The sequence below is a fragment of the Aquarana catesbeiana genome, linkage group LG06 (genome assembly GCF_042186555.1).
Source record: "Aquarana catesbeiana isolate 2022-GZ linkage group LG06, ASM4218655v1, whole genome shotgun sequence".
Lineage (NCBI taxonomy): Eukaryota > Metazoa > Chordata > Amphibia > Anura > Ranidae > Aquarana > Aquarana catesbeiana.
Window position 1 is genome coordinate 234,673,720 of NC_133329.1, and position 17,496 is coordinate 234,691,215.

The 17,496-nt window shown below is 44.8% G+C and overlaps 1 protein-coding gene across 3 annotated transcripts in view; it reads left to right on the forward strand.

The window, feature by feature from the left end:
* LOC141146648 (acyl-coenzyme A amino acid N-acyltransferase 1-like) overlaps window positions 1-17,496 on the forward strand; it is an 89,478-nt gene that overhangs the window by 14,897 nt on the left and 57,085 nt on the right. Inside the window, exon 1 of one of the 3 annotated variants that reach the window (XM_073633070.1) lies at window positions 9,743-9,923. The exons of the other annotated variants lie outside the window; for them this stretch is intronic. The gene's annotated coding sequence lies outside the window, so the exon portion shown is untranslated. Of the gene's footprint in view, window positions 1-9,742; window positions 9,924-17,496 lie in introns of those variants that run through there. 3 annotated transcript variants of the gene reach the window in all.

Genomic DNA, 17,496 nt, shown 5'->3' on the forward strand with positions numbered 1-17,496 from the left:
CTGAAAATAAGGCAGGGGATCTTCCCTCGACCCCCTCTGGAAGACCCACAATCCTGAGGTTATTCCGGCGGCTTCTATTCTCGGCGTCCTCCGCTCTATATTCCAGAGCCCTAACCTGATGGATGCCGCATGATCATTCGTCGCATCCTCCATCTCTCCCACTCGCCGCTCCGTTTCGGACACTCGAGACCTGATCTTATCGAGGTCTTGTCGAATCAACCCAACGTCCATTTGAACCTCCTCAATCTTAGAGGTCAAGGCAGTTTGGCATAGGGTGATGGCCGCCATAACCTCCGGAATGCCTGGAGGTATAGGGAGAGCGCCCTCCTCGTGGTCCGTTTGCGACGCCATATTGGTTAGGCGCGCCGGAGAGCCCCGAGCTCCAGAGATCGGGGAAGTCTCTGCAGGTATATTCTGGGGGAATTTCAGCTGCTTACCCCTCTTCTGACTTCCGAAGGTTTTAGAAGGCATCCAGGTGTAAAAGGATCCTCTCGATCCACTTGGTCAGTCGGTACGGATTAGATTAACGGATCTCACTCCAGGAGAGCTCTGAGAACACGTCTGCTCAGTCCACCATCCCGGCCACGCCCCCCAACTCAATATAATTTTAACTTTTATACTTACTAGGAATTTAGCAGGAATTTTGTATATTTTGCCCTGTATGAATCCTCTAATGATTTTAGTATATATTTAGCGAAAATATTGTTAAACATTTGCGCAAATATCGCGCTTCCTTAAAAATCAGTGTGGCACCTTCTTTTTATTCTACTAGCCATGTGCTTTCAGAAAATGTATTATTTGGGGGGTCTTTTACAAATTCTGAAAGCTGTAAGTGCAGTCCAGATTTACAAATACATTTTTGCGTACGTCAGATTTTCACTATTAATCAAAAAGGCGCAATTTAAAATTTACAAATTTGTCATTTATTAACTCAATACAGGTTAAGCTTTTATATTTAGTAATAATCCAGCAGGAATTTTGTAAAATTTGCTGTGTTTGTATCTGCTAATAATGATTTTAGTGTATTTTTAGCGAAAATATTGCTTCAGTAAACATTTGTGCAAATATCGTGGGGCCTTAAAAATCAGTAGCACCTTCTTTTTATTCTACTGGTCCTATGCTTTCAGAAATGGCTATATGGTTTGGGGGGGTCATTAACAAACTCTGAAAGCTGTAAGGGAACAGTGAAAACCTTCAGATTTTTAGAGAAATGTGGTTATTTACATTTTTGGGTACGTTCAGTTTTCACCATTTTGCAAAAAGGCGTAATTTAAAAATTACAAATATTTGTTATTTATCAACTCAATACAGGTTAAGCTTTTATATTTAGTAGGAATTTTGGAAAATGTACTGTTTTTATTTGCTAATGATTTTAGTGTATTTTTAACGAATATTGTTTTGATAAACACTTGCTGAAATGTCATTGTGCCCTAAAAATCAGTAGCACCTTATTTGTATTCTACTGGTCATGTGCTTTCATAAAATATATGGTTTGGGGGTCTTTAACAAACTCTGAAAGCTGTAAGGGAAAAATATAAAAGCAATGGAAAATTGCAAAAATGGCCTGGCTATGTGAGTGTAAAAATGGAGCACAGGGCCTGGCAGAAAAAGGGTTAAAATGTATGATTAAAAACTGTATTGTGGCCTGAATCTGCATGGAGTAGGAAGCATGTAATGAGTTCTCTGCTCAGCACACATCCATACCTTTTTTGAGATGGGAACAAGAGACACCAACTAGCATAGGCATAGGACACACCCCCTTAAAATGAGAATTGTACAAAATTTTTTATTTTTTTTTTTTACCACTACTATTCCTTTACAAATGCAGCCATTTAGACATTAGATAAAAGGTTTAGCACTGGGAAACGCTTTTTGAAAGATGAAAGTGCATTTTATATACAACTATATGGATCAGACAAAAATGAAAGACAAATGAGGTGGAAAGAGGGACTTTATTCCAAATCAGGGATAGACCCTTAAAATCAAACAGTTGGGAGCTATGCACATCTTCAGTACATCCTGTCCTTTTCTTCTGTGATCTGTCCTGCTTCTAACCTCTACCGTTGCCATGTCATCAGTGATGCCCAATATTTCTCTCACCAAACTGTCTCTAGACATGGCGGTTAAGTTTGAAAAATATCAACAAGACCGAAGAAGCTCTTGGCCCCATACTTGGTACTGCCTATGTGGGTGAGTACTTAAGGCAATTTCTACTTGCAAGACAACCTTATTCTCTAAAATTGAGGATATTAGAGTGAATGTCTCCCTCATCTGCCAACATCTTCACAAGTCAGAAGTTTGCCTGAGCTACACAGAGCATCAACTCCCACCACTGCAGTGGACCTCACAACAGATGCAGCGCTAACTTAAAGCTATCTTGCAAACGCAGAATGATTTGATAAAAAGGATGCATCACAGCAACCTTCAATCGGACAATTTAAAAAGAACACTCAGTGAGCCTCCTCAAGCACTTCTGGATTGTTACCTACTCCAGAGGTCACTTGTGCACGCCACATGGCCTCTAACCACCACCTCTTGGAGTTGCACCATGTACCTTCATATTGAAGATGCTCAGTTGAGGCGTGGCCTGGAGCAGCATGAAGTAGGTCGCACTGAGTAGGAGCTCCGTCCATTGATCCTGGAAAATAGCTTATCCTGCGACCCTACTTTACCCTGAACACTGATAACCAGTTTGGGAAACTCTCACAACCTTACTGGGACATGTCACTGACCAAAGCTCAGAAGGCAGCCGCGGCCAAACTTGCTCAATTCTGGAGAATGGACAGAGGACCTGGGGGAAGATGGCGATGCCACGCGTGAGAGCTAACCTCCGACCAGTGGAGATACCGCTAAACTACTTGAAGCCATTACCTTCTGTCGGACATCGCTTACGGCGCAGATCGAAGAAGTCAAAGTAGATATCTCATTGCTACGCCAAGACTTTCAGAAACTTCGGGACAGAGTTACAATGGCGGAGACCCGGCTGGGACTGGTAGAAGACTCCAGCCATTGCCAACAAGCTCCAACCGTATGCAGCGCCAAATTGATCAACTATTCACTAAACAGGACGATATGGAAAATAGGTTAAGGAGATGCAACCTTCGCTTCATTGGTCTTCCTGAGGGCGCAGAGGGTAAAGACCCGACTACATTCTTGTAGTCACTCTCCTTATTACTACATACGGGCGGGAGGCATTCTCCGCTACCTTGGCCGTCGAGAGAGCACATCGCATTCCAGCTAGACGTCGTCCACCGGGAGCCCCCCCGTACATTCATAGCCAAATTTCTCAATTATAAAGATCGGGATGCAGCTCTCTGACTGGCCAGAGAGAAAGGCAACATCCCGCATGGAAACGGAAGGGTGACTATATTCCCTGATTTTTCTGCAGATGTCCAGCGCCTCAGATAGAGCTTCATAGAGGTGAAGCGCAGGATGCGGATCAAAGACCTGAAGTACTCCATGCTATTTTCAGCCAAGCTGCGAGTGGAGGCGGACAGCCGTGTCGTTTCTTTGAGGAACCTAAAGAGGCACTTACCTGGCTAGAACACTGAGAAGCCCTGAGAGATGCGCAGTGCTAATCGTCCGGTTCGGCCTGCCAGGAACCCTTCCCAGTGAAGATGAAGGGGAACGGAGTCTCTTGCCCGGCTCTACTTCTCTATTCCTGTGAGTACTGTAATACCATTAGTACCCTGTGGACTGCAACAATATGTACTGCCCCTGGGGCCTTTATCTTCATAATTAACCTTTGTGTTACCCGGTCAACATACCATGGGGTGCAGTAACCCCCCTAAAATGTGCTACTGCTGCAAAGAGGGATCCCTTATTGATGACTCAATCACTCTTGCACAGGGTCAATTAGATGCTTTTTTATTATTTTATACTTATTTTATACTTCTCATTTTCAAATACACAACTGCTCCCTTTTTGTTTCTCATTTTCACTGTGAACCTACCAGAACTGTGCAAACTGCAGCACGAATTCACCCGACCATCAGGACACGGGACTATGTTCGGAGGGCTGGGCATGGAGCCATGGGTTTTTATTTATTTTTTTATTTTTTTACACGCTCTGACTAACGCAACTGTACATGCGACCTGTTTGTACCCGCCGCAACAGACACGTTATAATTTGCTGTACTCCTACTTATTGCACAAGTTTCGAACGAATGTGCTAGGTTTACATGAGTCAGTTCCCAGTCCCTGTTGTCTGCAGGATGGTTGCACACTGTTTTGGGTTAATGCCCGTGCCAGTTTGGGAGGGTGCGGGGAGGGGGGAGGGAGTTTGTTTTATGGATTGGCACTATAATGTTGTACATAAAATTACAAAAGACATGGATAGCAGTTAAATCTATTGAAGTATATATACAGCCTGATTTAATGAGTGAAGTGTTGCTATTGTGCTTTAGTATTCTTCTATATACTATTGATTCACCACAGTGTGTACATGCTGGCATTCCACCATTTCTGATGTTACTTAGATTATGGTCAATATAAAATTGCTAACATGGAATGTGCGGGGCCTCCGTGACAAAGTCAAATGAGCAGCAGCCCTCACCTTCCTCAAAAAACAGAGGGCAGATATTATGGTGATAGTTGAAATGCATGTAGAGGGGTGGCTTCAGTTGGCACTCCGTAGGCCTTGGATTGGATAGACCTTTCACTCCACCCACACGTCCCACGCCCATGGAGTTTCGATTTTGGTAGCCAAGTCACTACAATTTGAAATTTGTAATGTTGCCTCTGACTCACAGGGGCGTTATGTTTTTATGCATGTCAAAATATATGGAGAACCGGTTTTACTCCTACGGTAGCATTTTATGTTCCGCCTCCTTTTAGTGCCACAATTATTGTGGAAGGATTCATGTACATGTCCCGGCATCCTACTTTTCAAACGATATAGTTAGGAGACTTTAATGAAACACTTAACCCAAATCTAGATTTAGGCCCTCAGACTCACAAGAAAGTACTCCTCATGCCACGAGGTTCTCCAGACTCCTTACTAATTTTAATTTGACGGACACTTGGAGATATCTCAACCCCCAGGTCAGGTTTTTCGTCCACACACAACATTATGTCTCGTATCGACCTTATTCTCATATCGCAATCATTGTTACCACGTTTACAAATGCCAGCATTTGGCCCGAGACTCCTCCCTGATCATTGCCCCTACTGGGTTACCATTAGAATTAATACTTACAACCCACCACTTTTCTGGCGCCTTAATACCTTCTGGCTATCCTTATTGCCAGAGGATAACAACCTTCCAGACGAGTTCAAACAATACTTTATAGATAATGACCCTTCTGCGTCTCCTCTAATGGTATGGGAATCATTTAAATTACATGCACGGTCAACTCTTAAATCGACAATTAATAAGATAAAGGGCGACTCGGATGCTGCTTTCGAGAAAGCCGTCACTGAACAGACCAACACAGAACACCAATACACGTTAGACCCATCCCCTGCTCGGGCAGACCACCTGAAGTTGCATACTAGAATAGTTAACCAATTACAATATGAGAAAGCTAGGTACAAACTCTTCTCTAAACAAAAGTTTTTTGAGCACGGGGAAAAAGCAGGCAAATTATTAGCATACATGGTGCGTAGCGAAGACCGCCCCCCCTGTTATATCCCTACATGATCGGTTGGGGGGACGCATTTTAGACCCCCCGAGTATTACTGCCCAGTTTTAAACATTCTTTTCAGAACTATACATATCTAAAGCTCCCGCTGATGAGGAAACAATGCAAGAATTTCTTATGGGAATTTCATTCCCAAAATTAACAGAGGAACAGGGGTTCATGCTAGATGCGCCCCTTACAATGAACAAAATATCCAAAGCCAAAGCAGGATTGCCAGATCTAAAGCCCCGGGATCAGATGGTTTACCCATCGAATTCTATGCACAGTACAATTACTTACACCTAAGCTCCTGTCTCTATATAACTATCTTAATGAACATCTAGTATTACCCCCCTCAATGAGAGAAGCAATAATTATATTAATCCCCAAGCCAGGAAAAGACCCAAGCTACCCAGAATCATACAGACCCATATCATTACTTCAGGTTGATATTAAAATCCTAGCAAAAGTTCTAGCTAACCGCCTTAACAAAGTTATATTATCCCTGATGCATAAAGATCAAGCGGGATTTATGCCCGGATGCAATGCCACTTTTTACCGTAGAAAACTCTTTATTAACTTTCAGGCCACCCATGACAACATAGGTGAACGTGTGATGGTGTCTCTTGACACTGCCAAGGCATTTGATTCAGTAGAGTGGAGATATTTGTGGAGGTGCCTTGAGGAGTATGGTTTTTGGGCCAAATCCATTAATTGAATTTGGCTACTTTACCAAGATCCCTTAGCAAGAGTGGTGGCCAATGGCTGGCCGTTAGAGGCATTTGGCCTCACTAGAGACACTCATCAGGGTTGCCCGCTATCCCCGCTACTATACGCACTTGCTGCAGAAGCATTGGCCATTTCCATCAGAAGTAATTCTGAGATCCGAGGTTTAATACAAGAAATGATAGAGGAAAAAATCAGCATGTATGCCAATGATACCCTGTTGTATCTGGCAGACTCTGGCTCTTCCCTTAAACTTGCACTAGATACGATCAAACTGTTCGGATCATTTTCAGGCCTTAGGATCAATTGGGATAAGTCCTAAGTCCTACCAATAGATCACTTCCCGCCCTCTAAGACACAAACACAAACACAGAGTAAGTGTCATGAAGTATCTTGGGGTACACATTTCCAGAACACCGACAGATTACATTGCGCTCAATATTGAACCATTATATACGTTAATTAAATCTAAAATACAAATCTGGTCCCGTCTACCATTAGGAGTATGGGGACGCATTAACTTAATAATGGTATTACTCCCCAAAATACTATGTTTTATGGCATTCCCCAGTATACATTCCTCTCAAACACTTTAAATGCTTTGAGACCTTACTTAAACCCTTTGTTTGGGGTAGTAACAGGCACAAATTGGCATGGCGTGCCCTCATTAACCCCTCTATTCTAGGAGGAACAGCCATGCCAGATATAAACCTATGCTATATATCATCCCAACTGTCCCAACTCTTCCATATCGATAAAACTGACAGAGATTCTCTATCCCCCTTTGCCCACACGGGACGCACCACACAACGGACCCTATTAGTGTAGTAGCAGTGGGATCTCGAAGTACTCAACCAGCCGGAAGACATACCCTCTTATATCATTATAGGCGGATCTGGGATATAGCTATGGATAAATTTAAAGATGCTCAGTTATATTGATGGGGATGCAATCCCGTGGCTCACAGAGAAAATAAATATTAGTTTTTAAAATACTACAATAGCTGTATTTCCAATTTTTTCTCTTGAAGTCCAGTACAAATAGGCCAGATTTCTACTGTAAGCTAAGAAATGCAAAACTTCCATGAAATATACTATAATGTATCTGGCCAGATTCCATGTAGTGGAGTCAAATGCACTTCTTCACCACACCAATCAAATGGATCAATCAAATAAAAATATACCGCCTACCAGACACTATAATGTCCTCTCCTAAGGTATAATGTTATACTTCTGAAACTCAATTACTCCTCCTGATATGACCTGTGCCTTCATCCCCTGTTGGGCTGGATCTCTTGTTAGTCTTGTCATATTTTTGTGTCTGAGACTACTATCCTCATAGCATCAAATAATTTGTTTCTAAGTCCTGTGCCAGATGGAACTCTTTCCCTAGAAAATGACACCTTTGCACAAAAAGAGGACCACTATTTATACAGTATCTCACAAAAGTGAGTACACTCCTCACATTGTTGTAAATATTTTATTATATCTTTTCATGTAACACTGAAGAAATTACACTTTGCTACAATGTAAAATAGTGAGTGTACAGCTTGTATAACAGTGTTAATTTGCTGTCCCCTCAAAATAACTCAACACACAGCTATTAATGTCTAAACCACTGGCAACAAAAGTGAGTACACCCCTAAGTGAAAATGTCCAAATTGGGCCCAAAGTGTCAATATTTTGTGTGGCCACCATTATTTTCCAGCACTGCCTTAACCCTCTTGGGCATGGTGTTCACCAGAGCTTCACAGGTTGCCACTGGAGTCCTCCTCCAGGATGACATCACGGAGCTGGCTGGAGACCTTGCGCTCCTCCACCTTCCGTTTGAGGATGCCCCACAGATGCTCAATAGGGTTTAGGTCTGGAGACATTCTTGGCCAGTCCATCACCTTTACCCTCAGCTTCTTTAGCAAGGCAGTGGTCATCTTGGAGGTGTATTTTTTGGGGTTGTTATGTTGGAATACTGCCCTGCGGCCCAGTCTCCGAAGGGAGGGGGATCATGCTCTGCTTCAATATGTCACAGTACATGTTGGCATTCATGGTTCGCTCAATGGACTGTAGCTCCCCAGTGTTGGCAGCACTCGTGCAGCCCCAGACCATGACACTCCCACCATCATGCTAGACTGTAAGCAAGACACACTTGTCTTTGTACTACTCACCTGGTTGCCGCCACACACTTGACACCATCTGAACCAAATAAGTTTATCTTGGTCTCATCCGACCACAGGACATGGTTCCAGTAATCCCATATCCTTAGTCTGCTTGTCTTCAGCAAACTGTTTGCGGGCTGCCATCCCTGTTTTCTGGGATGACAGCCATGTAGACCAATTTGATGCAGTGTGCGGGGTATGGTCTGAGCCAGGGCTTTTTTTCAGCAAGAACTAGGGGGAACTCAGTTCCACCATCTCTGGCTCAGGTCTTCTGCTCTCTGCTCACCACTATCACTTGGTAACACTGAAGTTCAGCTTCTGCGTTTACAAGTGATAGCTTATCCCACAGTAGCTCCCACAGGTCAGATCTCCTGCGCAGATCCCACTGAGTGCCGGACAGGCACAAGGGAGATACAGAACAGGTGCCCAGGGTTCAGTGCAGTCATGGGCAGGAGAGGGTGCGTGGTAAGCTGCACCCTCTGTGGTCTCCATTTTTTCCCTGGTGACCAGTTGTTGATGCTCCTACTGCATGATCTCCCTTGCAAGTGACTGTAGTATAGTATAGTATAGTATGCTGGGAGGTACTACAGCCGGATAGGTGCTTCAGCCTAATATTGCAACAAAGGTAGGAAATATGACAAATGGAGCTTTTAAGGAGGGGGGAGAAGATGAGGGCAGTGGAGAGAGGGGTTGTATGCACTATTTGATGTCATTTAGCAGGTATGTGTGTGTGGCGGGCATGGTTGAGTTCCTGCCCCTATTCTCTGAGGAAAAAAAGCCCTGGTCTGAGCACTGACAGGCTGATCCCCCACCCCTTCAACCTCTGCAGCAATGCTAACAGCACCAAAACCTCTGGATATGACACTGAGCACGTGCACTCAACTTCTTTGGTCGACAATGGCGAGGCCTGTTCTGAGTGGAACCTGTCCTGTTAAACCGCTGTACGGTCTTGGCCACTGTGCTGCAGCTCAGTTTCAGGGTCTTGGCAATATTATAGCCTAGGCCAGTGATGGCGAACCTATGGCACTTGTGACCCAACTGGCACGCAGAGCCCTCTGTGGGCACACCAGGACGCCGTGTCTATGGCCACTGCTGACTTTTTTTTTTTTTTTTCCAGAATATCGATGAGTCTGATGACTCCACTCATCACCGCTGCTCAATCTCTCCTCCTACCTAGGCTGACTGTGTAGGTCTGGCTGGGACGCGCCGCCGCCCACTCATCCTGACTCATGCAGTGCGGAGTCATCTCTGAGGGAGGGGCTGGGAGTCTCTCTGTGGAGTGCCAGGCAGCACGGGTTACGGAGGGAGAACTGGAAGACAGACTCCAGAGGAACCAACTGGAAGGCAGCTCACCTCAAGCCCAAGGAGCCGACTGAGTCTATCAGTGTCTGCCGAGAGTGAGACTGACTCAGACTGTGGAGCAGAGTAAGTTAAATTTGTTATGCGCAGTGTGGACTCACTGGTCACTGGAGTGGACTTGGCACCTCAGCAATAGCCGGGGACAGTCACAGGAGGGAGGGACTGGGTCTGAGGCCTACCTGGGGGTCAGTGCAGTGGCTGCCCCAGCGCGGGAGAAAACACAGCCGAGGAAGAGGAGGAAACAAGGAAAGAAGGTGCTGCTGGCCTGGGTACCTACCTAGGTATTTTAGCATGTGAGATAGGTAATATTAATGATTGCATGAACTCATTCAGGAAAACATGGGCTGCTGCATCACTAGTGCAGATTTGCAGAAGCTTCAGGTCTGTTTGATGCAGTGCCAAGCAGTATGTTTGCAGTCTCTGATCCACTCTTGTAGTAGGTCTGCGGTCCCTGATCCACTCTTGTAGTAGGTCTGCGGTCCCTGATCCACTCTTGTAGTAGGTCTGCGGTCCCTGATCCACTCTTGTAGTAGGTCTGCGGTCCCTGATCCACTCTTGTAGTAGGTCTGCGGTCCCTGATCCACTCTTGTAGTAGGTCTGCGGTCCCTGATCCACTCTTGTAGTAGGTCTGCGGTCCCTGATCCACTCTTGTAGTCTGCCTGCGGTCCCTGATCCACTCTTGTAGTCTGCCTGCGGTCCCTGATCCACTCTTGTAGTCTGCCTGCGGTCCCTGATCCACTCTTGTAGTCTGCCTGCGGTCCCTGATCCACTCTTGTAGTCTGCCTGCGGTCCCTGATCCACTCTTGTAGTCTGCCTGCGGTCCCTGATCCACTCTTGTAGTCTGCCTGCGGTCCCTGATCCACTCTTGTAGTCTGTCTGCGGTCCCTGATCCACTCTTGTATGTCTGCGGTCCCTGATCCACTCTTGCAGTATGTCTGTTGGGTGAGCAGGTACCCTGCTCAAAGACGGGGAAAAGTTCTGTCAGGGGACAGGAGGCTGAGTGTGAGGAGATGGAGGATCCCTTTGAGATAAAATAAGGGATGGAGGCTGCACTTGAGGTGACAGATGCTGTCTAACAGTATACCACAAGCAGTCTTTATATACAGTTGTGCTCATAAATTTACATACCTTGGCAGAATTTGATATCTTGGCCATTTTGCAGAGAATATGAATGATAACACATACTTTTAATCACGGTTAGTGTTTGGCTTAAGCCAGTTATTAGTCAACTGTGTTTACTTTTTTAAAATCGTAATGACAACAGAAACTACCCAAATGACCCTGATCAAAAGTTTACATACCCTGGCGATTTTGGCTTGATAACATGCACTCAAGTTTACACAAAGAGGTTTCAATGGCTATTAAAGGTAACCACCCTCACCTGTGATCTGTTTGCGTAATGTAATTAGTAATTAGTGTGTGTGTATAAAAGGTCATTGAGTTTCTGGACTCCTGACAGACCCTTGCATCTTTCATACAGCACAGAGACAAGCCTCAAACCATCTGGCACAAAGTCATTTAGAGTGATGAAACCAAAATTGAGCTTTTTGGCCACAACCATAAACGCTACATTTGGAGAGGAGTCAACAAGGCCTATGATGAAAGGTACACCATTCCTACTGTGAAACACAGAGGTGAATCACTGATGTTTTGGGGATGTGTGAGCTACAAAGGCACAGGAAATATGGTCAAAATCGATGTCAAGATGAATGCAGTATGTTATCAAAAAATACTGGAGGAACATTTGCATTCATCAGCCAGGAAGCTGCGCATGGGACGTACTTGGACATACCAACAAGACAATGATCCAAAACAGAAGGCCAAGTCGAACCTGTCATTGGCTACAGCAGAATAAAGTGAAGGTTCCGGAGTGGCCATCTCAGTCTCCTGGCCTCATTATCATTTATCCACTTTGGGGAGATCTCAAGACAACCCAAGAATTTACAGGAACTAGAGGCTTTTTGCCAAGAGGCATGGGCAGTTTTACCATCTGAGAAGATAAAGACCCTCATCCACAAATACCACAAAAGACTTCAAGCTATCATTGATGTTCAAGGGGGCAATACACAGTATTAAGAACTGGGGTATGTAAACTTTTGATCAGAGTCATTTGGGTAGTTTCTGATGTCATTATGATTTAAAGAGTAAACACAGTTGATAGTAAATGGCTTCAGCCAAACACTAACCATGAGTGAAAGAAGTTTTTGTGTTATCATTCATATTCTCTGAAAAATGGCCAAGAAATCAGAAATTCTGCCAGGGTGTGTAAACTTTTGAGCACAATTGTAAATTTTATTTTAAATGTATTTGTATTTGTAGAACTAGGCCACAGAGTAGACAGTGTTTTTGGATGGTCTTAATTTGAAATGTACGTTGGTGTCTGATAGGGAAATCCCAGAACTTAGGGGTTTCCAATAACATTTTGACTGCTGAACCACATTCAAAAAGATGTATTTAATATTCAAGCCTATAGTTTTAGCTATAGGCAGGGAGAACAAAACAGTAAGTACATGGTGACATTCAATATGATTGTTCTGCCTGAGGCTGGGAGCCTAACTTCATTTTATACTCTATACAAAGGTGGGGGCTACCTTGTAAGTCTCTTTGAAGTCCTGATTAACTTGTTGGTTATTTGCATTGCTAAACAGATGGTCAATTGAGATATACAAGTCACTTCCCAAGTTCTGTGGGAAAGCCAGAGATAAACCTTTTCACAGCTAAAGGTGTGAATGGCATTTGAACACAGCCAAAACAGCTGTTACATCATATGACTTCTAACATATTGTATCAAGTATATCTGCTTAATCAGAATACATGTTTTGATAATCAGAACGAAATGTTTGGTAAATAAATAGCTATTCCATTTACCCTATCAATCCCATCTCTTGGTCAAATTAAAAATTGACCACATAACTAACAAAACATAACATAACACCACTATAACAAACAATTCATACACTGGTTGTGGACAGTTGGGTTCTTGACTATTCAGTGTAGAGATTCTTTTGGTGACAGTTAAAGCTGTGTGGGGCCTAACTAGATGTGAATATTACAGGCAATGATATTGGGAAAATGGAGCAAACTATGTCTCATAACACATGCACAACCTACAAAAGAAAGGCAGATAAAATTACAATTCCTATAAATCGCTTCTAAATTCCAACATCTCCCTCCAACTGCCTAATCTTAGTTTAAATATTTATTTTTCTAGTTCATATTCCTCCTAATTTATGTACCCAATTTACTTCTGCAGAAAAACCTCATTTTGCTTTGTCAAGGCTAAACAAAAATAAAAATACAAAAATGTCTAAAAATAAAAATTGCACGTTGGTCTAACAATGTATGAACGCCAAGTCTTAGTTTATTCCTCCGCTGTAACTTTGACAGCTCGTCCTCCATAAGACTCCATTGCAACACCTTAAGACGGCATACAACTTTCATACATAATCTTCTTTTCTTCAGGACTATCGCAGTCCACATGACAAACTTTCAGTAGGTGTGCAGATCTTTTTGCAATTATAGCAAACTGAGCTGTGATTTTTTTTTTTTAGACAGCTGACATAAGTATCAAAGTTCTTAAGATATCTAAAAAGATTTTTAAAGCACGCTTTTCCATCAATGCTGTTTTTGGCTGATGTAATAAAGCCAAGGAATGAGGGAGGATATTTTTGAGGATGGCGTCACTCAGATTGTTAGTCCAACATTTGATCATTAACAAAAATGCCTATAAAGCCGTTGAGTTTTTTTTTCTGCTGAAGTAAATCTATGTTCTAGAGGTAAGACCTAGGAGAAAAGAAAAATGTCCTAATACAAGGAGAAACATTCTCATTTAGTATAAAATGTTATTCAACTGTCATTTAAACTAAACTGTCTAGACCATAAACATTTATCCTGAACAATAGGCTTCTCAGAAGGGGCGGGGGCTATCACGTATGGCCTGGATCATTGATCCTACAGGAACATAGACAAGGATTTACAAGAATGACAAGAGTATAGTGCAGTACTGGGGTTCAGGGTTCACAGGAGATACAGTTGATGTGTACAAGGATTCTAAGGCAGGAAGGATACCTAATGGTACTATCTGGGGAGAGTGCAGCATGTCTGCACATGCAATAATGGTGAGGGCCACCATTCTAAGGAACTGCCTTGTCTTCTCCAGAGCTCTTGATGGTAGAGATGGTTTTGTGCTGCAGACAGTTCCCCGGTTGCGGCCCTCTTACTCACCCAAGTAGGCAGATACCTAGAACTAAGGGCCAATGGACAAATGAGAATCCCTTGCAGCGCTGAGGTGCTGGGATCACTAAACAGTAGGGAGCAAAATTCAAGCTGACAGGTGTGTGCCTGGACACACAGATATTGCGGACAGATACACAAAGACACATAAACGGCTAGAAATGAGTAGCCATACAGACAGTCACACAGGAATCTTTAACAGGAGGTTTAATCTAGTCTTAAAACAAGTTTTGTGGGACAAGATACAACCGCAGACCTTATAACTTAAAGCATTGGAACTAAATGCCAATACCAATACATTAATCACACACATAAGTTGGACTTGATGGACTTGTGTCTTTTTTTTTTCTTCAATCTCACCTACTATGTAATACCAGCATACCTGCTGATCTTTGGGAATAGAGGAGACAGATCTGTGAAAAAACTGACGATCTGTGACAGGTCTAATTTAAAATCTTAATAATACCCAAGTAATTCTTAACACTCAATGTAGTAACACTGACATACATGTAGTAATACATTCATTTTTTTTTTTTTTTTTTTTTTGTCATCATGGGTGTTTAAACTAGAGCAGCAATTATTCAATTCAATGTTAATAACTTTTTCATCTTAAAATACACAAAAACTATATAAGGCTTAGTTCCCACTATTGTGACTTAAAGTTGCAGCGACTTTGAAAAGGTTCTTGCACTACCTTGATGCGACATTCAATGCAACTCTGATCTAGAGACTGTGAAGATGGATCAAAGTCACACTCCAGAGTCTCCCAATCACGTAACTTTGGGGGTTCATTATAGTGGAAACGTAGCTTAAGACAGGAGACGCTTAATTATCTAGGGCAGGGGTGTCAAACTCAATTTCATCGTGGGCCGCATCAGCATTATGATTGTCCTCAAAAAGGGCCAGTTATATCTGTAAGAATAGATGTCCAGCGCATCCCCTCCCCTAATATTAGATGTCAAGAGCCACCCCACCATCAGAATTTGAGTCCCCTACTCTCCCTTACATCACAGTGCACCCCCTTTCCTTATGCTGGTGCTGGGAAGAAGCTGGATGCATTACTTGTAAGCAGAAAGTATGGGCCTGGAGGAGGAACAGAGGAGGGCTGGAGCTCTCCTGCAGCTGCAGGAAAGGTGCGAGGGCCACATGAAATGGCCTGGAGGGCTGGATTCGGCAATGGGCCTTGTCTTTGACACCTGTGATCTAGGGCATTGAAACTCGTTAAATTTCAAAGCTCATACATGTCAGATCATAACACCACATAAAATTTAGCACCTTATATTGTAAATAGGAACAAGAAACTGGGCAGTACAGACTCAGATGACTGCATCAATATTTAGCTAGTGGGGGGAGTGAAACCCAGGGATGGACTGACCATCGGGACTACCGGGAGATTCCCGGTGGGCCGATGGCTCAGTCTGGGCCACTTTCACTTTCAGGCGCATCTGCGGTGCGCGGCGATCTACCCGTCAAACGCCAACAGCTGGCGCCTGACGGGTAGATCGAGATTAGCCACAGCATGCAGAGTAGCGCAGGGAGCTTCTGTAGTAATAAGTTCTGTCTCGTGTCATCACGCTGTTCTCCGGCGGCCCCGCCCCCTCCTCTCTTCTCGTCTATACCAATTGGCTTGTAGGATCATCTGGTATAGACAAGAAGAGAGGAGGGGGCGGGGCCGCCGGAGAACAGCGTGATGACACGAGAGAGAACCTATTACTACAGAAGCTCCCTGCGCTACTCTGCATGCTGGCTAGTAAGACCCCACAATGTGCCCTGATGATGTGCTATGTTGTGCCCCATCATGTGCCCCGATGTGCTATGTGCCCCATCACCCCATCATGTGCCCCATCATGTGCCCCGATGTGCTATGTGCCCCATCACCCCATCATGTTCCCCATCATGTGCCCCGATGTGCTATGTTCCCCATCATGTGCCCCGAAGTGCTATGTTCCCCATCATGTGCCCCGATGTGCTATGTGCCCCATCATGTGCCCCGATGTGCTATGTGCCCCATCATGTGCCCCGATGTGCTATGTGCCCCATCATGTGCCCCGATGTGCTATGTGCCCCATCATGTGCCCCGATGTGCTATGTGCCCCATCATGTGCCCCGATGTGCTATGTGCCCCATCATGTGCCCCGATGTGCTATGTGCCCCATCATGTGCCCCGATGTGCTATGTTCCCCATCATGTGCCCCGTCATGTGCCCCGATGTGCTATGTGCCCCGTCATGTGCCCTGATGTGCTATGTGCCCCATCATGTGCCCCGATGTGCTATGTGCCCCGATGTGTTATGTGCCCTGATGTGCTATGTGCCCCATCATGTGCCCCGAGCCCTGATGTGCCCCATGCCCTGATGTGCCCTAATGTGCCATGTAGCCTGATGTGCCCCATAATGTGCCCCATCATGTGCCCTGATGTGCCATAATGTGCCCTGATGTGCCATGTGCCCCGTGCCCTAATGTGCCATGTGGCCTGATGTGCCATGTGCCCCATAATGTGCCCCATCATGTGCCCTGATGTGCCATGTGCCCCGTGCCCTGATGTGCTATGTGCCCTGATGTACCATGTGGCCTGATGTGCCCCATGCCCTGATGTGCCCTGATGTGCCATAATGTGCCCTGATGTGCCATGTGGCCTGATGTGCCCCATGCCCTGATGTGCCATGTGCCCTGATGTGCCATGATGTGCCATGTGCCCTGATGTGCCCCGTGCCCTGATGTGCCCCGTGCCCTGATGTGCTATGTGCCCCGTGCCCTGATGTGCCACGTGCCCTGATGTGCCACGTGCCCTGATGTGCTATGTGCCCTGATGTGCTGTGTCCCGATGTCCTATGCCCTGATGTGCCTTGTGCCCCGATGTGCTTTGCCCTGATGTCCTGTGCCCTGATGTCCTGTGCCCCGGTGTGCTGTGCCTCAATGTTGTGTGCTCTGATGTTCTGTGCCCTGATGTGCTGTGTCCTGATGTGCTATACCCTGATGTACTGTGCCCTGATGTGTTGTGCCCTATTAGTTGATGTGCTGGGCTCTGTACCCTGATGTGCTGTGCACTGTACCCTGATATGTTGTGCCCTGTACGCTGATGTACTGGGCTCTGTACCCTGATGTGCTGTGCCCTGATGTGCTGTGCCCTGATGTGTTGTGCCCTGATGTGCCTTGTGCCCTGATGTGGCCTGATGTACCGTGCCCTGATGTGTTGTGCCCTGGGCCGGTCTGGATGAAGTCCAGGGCCACATTTTTGTCCCAGTCCAGCCCTGGTGAAACCCATAAATGTTCACATATGAAAATAGAAACACTTTAGAACAATACTTACATTGGTGAATTGTCTTTGAAGGCTGTGGTCTCCTTCTGTTCGGAAGACCTTAAATAATCAACTCCGGGCATAGAACTAATCTGAGGAATAAGCATCA